The sequence below is a fragment of the Diadema antillarum genome, unplaced genomic scaffold (genome assembly GCF_040938485.1).
Source record: "Diadema antillarum isolate AM-2024a unplaced genomic scaffold, OU_Dant_1.0 seq00000455_RagTag, whole genome shotgun sequence".
NCBI classification, from domain to species: domain Eukaryota; kingdom Metazoa; phylum Echinodermata; class Echinoidea; order Diadematoida; family Diadematidae; genus Diadema; species Diadema antillarum.
The window spans coordinates 1,383,131-1,390,748 of NW_027271427.1; positions in this window are offsets into that span (position 1 = coordinate 1,383,131).

The following is a 7,618-nucleotide window of genomic DNA, read 5'->3' on the forward strand; positions in this document are numbered from 1 at the left end:
ACAGGCTTCTCATTTGACAGATGAGCCTTTTGGATCAGGTTTACTTCTGGAGCGAGGCATGCCTGACCAGGCAAAATATTATCTATCAAAACAATGGATGATCGTGGGAGATTTCGATACCCTCGTATTGAATCTGGTGTTTCAAGGAAATCCGAAAGCATTGAATACTTCAACCAGCATTGTCCTGATTCTCATTGGTGGTTCTTTTTAACCAGTCTACATTGATGTATATTTTAACAGGGTAGTCTGTAACAGAGCAATGCTACACTTCAATATTCTAATTCAGAGTAAATTCTGAAATTTTTTGTGTGTACTTTCTTCAGTTCTATGCACCTTATGATTTCCAGTGAAAATGGAGGATTCAACCAGATACTGGATGTAACAAGCATGCAGTAGTGCAAGAACTCTTTGTGTGGACTTCCCCGTAGATTATTTCTATGGTATTTACATGTAACAATGGAATTGCATTAATAAGCCATTATGAATAAAAAAAAAGAACATGCAAATGAGAGCAAAGAAAAAAAAATGTGTGGAGTTCTGTGAGAGTATCCTTGTAATAACTGATGGAAACAATTTTATCTTTTCTTCTTTTTTTTTCAAGCAAGGTTTTTATGAGATCACATACAAGTACCTTGGAATGGTGTTGGTATTGATTTTTGTTATTCTTGTTTTCCCTATTTATGGCCATGACAGCAGATGAAGGAATACACACACGCACACACACACACACACACACACACACACACACACACACACACACACACACACACACACACTCACACACACACACATACATGCAAATACAAATATACTCAAAGAAACAGGCAAACAAAAACAAAAAAAAAACAATAAATATTTCCTTTATTATAACAGATGCATACAATGTAGTATTGGGTAAAAGGAAGAGCATTTGATGTGTGAGAATTACATGAAGCTGAACAGTTGCAGTCAACCTCTCTTGATTACCTTGCATTAGTTGAAAAATTGGTGAAGTGGAAGAAAAATTTTACCCATCTGGAAATGAACATGTGTTAATTTTACTATGGATGTTGAATCAATATACAACATATACATAAAGTTGAAAGATGTTTTTCAGTCCTTTTTTTTTTTATAGATGTGACTTAGATTAAAGTCATTCTACTTGTGCAATATCCCACACAACCATCACTTTTGACTGTTACAGACAACTTCTTCGAATGCGCTTAGACCCACCTGTCTTTTGGCAACAACCTGTCCATATGGACCACCTGCTTTCTACCTGCTACTATAAACTCTCATTGACTGTACCCATATCCACCACCTGTCTTTTAACACTCTGTGCAGCAACCAGCACATAATTTTGTGCTCTGTAGGAAATACAACAGTGTGTATAGCAAAAGATGCTGCAAATATTAGCCCTATTGCTTGGAATGCAAATCAAATGATATTCCTTTTGCATAGTTTCTGCATATCACATAATTGTTTTTTTTTTCCTCTGATTTCTAGCAAATTAATAGGTGTGTGGAACAGAAACTGAAGCAAAGCACTGCTTTTTTGAGCCAATTTATTTTAAGAGATCACATAGGTCACTTGGCTATGTCCCATGTCTTTTTTTTTATGCCTCCGCCACAAAGTGGTGCCGGAGGCATTATGTTTTTTTTTTTTTTTCTTTTTTCCAGACTTGTTTCTTGCAAGATATTGAAGTCTCCCTAGAATTTGCACAAGCTCTGCCAGTTTTCCCTTGTCTGTATGTTCACAGGTTTGCTTTCTAGTACAGATCTTACATGAGCATTTCCAGCAGGTCTCAAACCTGTGTACAATGGTCACCTCTCTGGAAAGACCACCATTTTTACGGTTAAATGGAGTGGATGCTTAATATAATGCAGGTTTAGCTGTACTTGTGAGGGAGGACAAAAGAATACACGCAGTAAAGAAAAACTGGGAGCAGATCATTTTATTACGGAGTTAGAATATGCTGAAAGGGGAAAATGTGGTTTCCGCTGTAATAACCTGGGGATTTTATGATATTATGGCATGGATATTATTTCACTATTTATTTTTTTTTTTCAAAAGTACCTTCACTTTCGCATCACCATTTATTCTGAAGTGGGAGGAAACATGTTGTTCTTTTTCCAGAGATTCTAGACGTGTTTACTGTCTCACTGAGAGGTCTGACGTTACGAGACGGAGATGAGTTTCACATCGATGTACTGAAAAAAAAAAGTAAAGTGGGGGGAAAAAACCCCAACTCATTAAAGAGACATAGTGCAGTAACAAGGAGTCATGTTTACAAGAACATACCTCAAAAAGAGTTTGGTTTGTGGTAAGAGGACGTGATTTGAGTCATGTTCATGGTCAGATATCTCAATAATGCAGAGATCTCAATAGTACATCTCTGGAAATTAATCATGATAGCACATCAGCACGTGGCGTTTTTTTTGCAATGTCAATCTCTACTTGCTAAATGAAGCAGTCAAATTTTAATTCCACATGTTGTCTTGGGTTATAGGCAATTAGTAATCTTTTTTTATTCATTCATTTTTTTTTTTTTTGGTATGCCGCCAATATCCTTTGAATTCAGTTTTTTCGTCCATCTGTCTGGTTGTCATTCCCAGATCTTGTTACTGTGATTGAATGGTCAAAGGTCAAATGCAAGGGTCATTGCACTTTAATTTTTAAAATGTCAGCTTTCATCTATGCCCTCATCTAGGAATGGCTGGTGGGTAGTTCATCAGAACAGAAAAGAATGATAGATTGGTTGCCCGAAGTGACATGGTTGAAAGGTCACCAAAATATAGCAAAAAATGTAATCTTCCGGCAGTATCCAATTGTGATGTTATTTCCTTTGTGCAGAGAGTGCTTCTGCTGCATAATTTTCAGAATCGCTTTGATTTCTTAAATTGGCAACAAATTTAAGAACATTAAAGTTCCTGTTTTTTTCACAAATTGGCAACTATTGTAACTTTCTTCTTTGTTTAGTGCAGCTTCAGTGGATTAAACAGTTCATTCTAGTACTGTATACGCTATATATTTCGCGGGGGTTTTATTTTCGCGAATTTCGCGAGTCGGGAGCTATTCGCGAAATTAACAACACGCGAAAATATTACCTTCCAAAATGAATCCCTTGCCTTGATGATACGAACATTTCAGTACTAGTATGCCATGTCACGGCTTACCAAACAGACCATACTGGCTAAGCTTGTTTAGGCACGTCTACGTCTACTTACGAATACTAGTATCATTCTTATTAGCTAGTAAGTTGAAAATTCACACTTTCTTTGCCACTTCATATTTTCTCTGGTCCCCTAATCGCGAATTTAACCACTCGCGGAAATATGTGACAGCGACAATTCGCGAAAATATATGTACGCGAAAATTATAGCGTATACAGTACTTCTCCTTTGTATGAAATGGAGTGAAATTCAGAGGTTTTATTTTAATGGTGTCACAGACAAGAGGATATTTTCTACAGCAACTGACAGTACTACAGGAGTGGATGATTAACCCTGTATGTGCTTTGAGTGCTGATAGGCTCAGAAAACTCCGTAACATTTTACACTCTGCCATGGAGAGAGGTTAAGCCTAGCCTAGAGTGCATGTATGTACATGTACAGTCAAACCTGTCTATAGCGGCCACCCAAGGGAGATGAAAAAAAAAATTGGCCATTATAGACAGGTAGCCGCTACAGACAGGTTTGTTAACATGCTTTTTCTCTTGAGGCGAATTTGTTGTAGTGGTTGTATGCAGCAAGTGGTCACTATAGGCTGGTGGTCACTAGGATAGGTTTAACTGTCTTTGTACTGTACCAGCTCTCAGTTCGATTCAGGAACTGTTTCAGCTTCAACCCCGTGTGTGCTTTGGAGTGCCACTCAGCACAGAAATCCTTACAGCGCTGTACGCACCATCAGAGTTCCTGGCACAGAAAGTTTAAGTGGCACTCGCTTTCCCTTCTCAGTCTCTTAGCACTATTCTCAGATCGTACTCAACAGCATCTCACTTTTCATATCCACTTTGATGGTTTCAAGTATCAAAAGGTGTTTTTTGTCTGTTTTCCCAAGAGCAAGGGTAAATATATCTGTAGCCAAGGGAAATGTTAGAAATGTTTGGGAAGGCCTGAGAGCAGGAAATAACGAGACTTCTGAAACAAAAGGAGGTCATTGCCCCAATGGTATCGTGGGAGAACTTGACATGTTGCGTGCTCACATCTGTAGATAGACACATTATTTAACACACATACTCACATACACACACACACACACACAAACACACACAGATTGATTATTAAAAATGTATGAAATACACAAAGATTACATAAAGTTGTAAATTTCACTGTTGGTATCCTAGTGGATATAACATGTACTGCTTTCATGTCATTTATGAAAATGTGAATGTGTTTATTTATTTTTTGTTTATAAACTCTACACAGAGGTACTTAAAGGAAGGCTACATGTTGTATAGATCGTAACACCACTCCATTAAGTGTACATGCTGTGTGAATCTAGCTGATAGAATGTATAGTTCCTCAATATTGAATTGAAAGCATTATCAGCCTCCATTTTGTAGAGGAAAGAGCTCCACTGGTGATTATACCTCGGCAAGATGACACACACAGAGATACCAGCTGTTACTTTTTGCAGTATTTTATACTTATTTTGTTGTTGTTTTTGTCAAGAGTACTGCAGGTTCTTGGGAAATAATTTTTTTCTCTCCAAATTTGTGGTACTACACATAGCATATCTACTGCAGGGAAGTAAAAATAGTTTCTTCCCCCCCCCCCCCCCCCACTAAGAAGACACCTTTTCACCTTCAGAATACTAAGTACTACAGTGCTGTTTATGAAGTTGGCACCCCTGCATCCATTAACTTTTTTTCTTTCTCTCTCACTGATTATGGCAATTTTTATGTGACAAAATGATAGACTCACCATGATCATTTTACATTGTGCGAAACCTTAAAGCCCAAATGCATTTTATTTGCAAAGGTAAATCTGCAGTTTTTTTTTTGTTTCATCTGTAGCCTAAAACAAACGTGAAATAGGTGTACCTATTGTATACATTATGGTGAGTGCATGCCAGCATGTTGGTGTCTGTTGGTACATGGTTTGTAATCTGTCACACAAACTTATTGTTGCTGGGGCGACAAGACCTCGTATCTAAAAAATGTCAAATGTTCAGGAGAGCCAAAAAAAAAAACATGGCAGCCAAAGCACTGCGTCAAATGGGAGAGCCTTTCCTTTGACATGCCGTGGTGGCTTTATTTTTGGGGTATTTCGTTAACAGAACGGTCATTTTGTTGACGAAATGACCATTTTTGTAACGAAAGATTCCTTGCGGCACTTGGCGTTCCATGGTTTTTGTCCATCTTAAAGACAGCCAGGATTTGGACAGGACATCACTTATTAAACTGATTATCTGACCATTAAGCCAAAAAAGTCATTTTCACCAATTTCAGATACAAGGTCTTGTCGCCCCAGTGATGTTATGCAGTTGAAATGTGCATAATCTGTGGAGTATATTTTAACTATTTTTGTTTTGGTGGAAGACTTGGACTTGGCAAGGCATTATGGGAAAGAAGAAGATGAAGGGCTCGCTATGGACTGCGTAAATTCTTTAAAGGACAAGTCCAGCTTCACAGACATGTGGGTTGAGTGAATGCAGCAATATGAATAGAACACATCAGCAAGAGTTTGAGGAAAATCGGACAATCCGTTCAAAAGTTATGAATTTATTGAAGTTTCTGCTTATTCACTGCTGGATGAGAAGACTACTAGAGCTTGTTTTGTCACATGTGTACAAGGATATAAGGAAAAATATAACAAAAATTCAAGATATTTTTACTTTTCTCGCATTATAAAAGAAAACATGACTTCCCTATTTCACAAGGCAAGGGGGAATAATATTGCCCTTTACATACGTCAGTGACGAGTTAAGGAAATGTGCACTTTTTTTCAAAACGTAAAATGTTGTGAAATTCTCTTTATATTTTCCTTATATTGTTGTACGCATGCGACATCATACACTGTAGTAGTCTTCTAATCCAGCAGTGACTGTGCAGATACTTTAAAAATTCATAACTTATGAACGAATTGTTCAGTTTCTCCCAAACTTTCACTCTTGTGTTCTACTGATATTGCTGCATTTACTCAATCCACATGGAAATGAAGGTGGACTTGTCCTTAAATTAATTTGTGAAACCTTCCAGGAATGAAGGCTAGCCCACTGTACAGGGGCAAACAGGATTGTGCATTGGGCAACCAAATCTTCATGTGTAGTGTAATGCAAGGCTGTCTATTAGGAACCGTTTAAAAGCATCTTACAGGATGAAAAAACAAAACGGAGTGTCTGACAATCCGGCTATTTGTGTACGTGACAATGTGCTCTCTGTATTTCCGCATGTTTTTGTTTTTTTTTCCCTAGCCTTGCCAGCACCCTTGTGTGGGCTGAGCAAGTATGTAAAGGTGGAAAAAAATGGCATTTATTGAAAAGGATTTTGAACCTTGCATTGAGCATGTGGCAGCATTGGATTCATGGCAAAACAGGATGAAAAACAGAATGAGAAGTTAGAAACCTAGACTAATATCTCTAAGGAATACTGAAATATTTCTTGAGTATTTCCAGAAGTAAAAAAAAAAAATGATTGCATGATACCCACATGCACAAAAATTGAAAAGGAATACGAGTAATATAAAGATGGAATATCAGTACCTGGGAAATGTCAGAGGTATAGCTGAATGAAATTATAGTGTAAAAGGTGGACTGTAACAAATGATATGTGATCATTTAATTGGATACTACATGTTTTTGAAATTTTGTGAAAATTTGGATGGCTATGTTAGGGGCAGTGATTTTCCGTTTCAAAAAATTGCCTTTTCCGTTTCACAAAATCATGAATTCCGTTTCAAAATGGTGAAAAAATGGAAATTCCGTTTTCCCATATGAATTGTACATACAAAAAATGCAAATTCCGTTTACATGTATTTGCATGCAAAAATGAACAAAAATTAAAAGATTGCTATTTGAAGTTTGTGTGCCTGTGTAATCGTGTATACATTCATACATGTTATGCATAGTGTATACCTGATGATTTCCAACCTCTGTACATACCACACACCCATGAAGACAAATGAAATGAAACATCAGTACGACAATTTATTTATTTCGACTGTCAAAACATGCACAGGGCTGTCACTTAACTTTTTTCCTTGGTTGCCAGCCGGGCAACCTATAGAGTTTTTTAGGTTGCCAAATGGCGGTTTAACAAATAGGTTGCCACAGTGATAATGTTCGAAGAGTATTGCATAATGTGTAAATCTGCAAGGTTAATTATGGCGATGATAAAGAGGGCTGTTTACACTGCTGTTTACACGACTGTTTACACTGCTGTCTACAAATTAGAAAAAAAATATACAAAGTAAAATATGTCTCTGAGTCTCAGCTAGTGACTTTACAGAGACTCCAACTCTCCCGTTTTCGACGGGAGATCTCCCGCCGAATACCCATTTTTTCAAAATCTCCCGTTCTCCCGTTTGAGATTTAATTTCTCCCGCCCTGGCTCAATGTCTCCCGTTGGATCGGATTTTTTACTTATTGCTATCGTATGTTGCAAAAATAAGCCTTAGATAGCACCAGAGAGCATCTA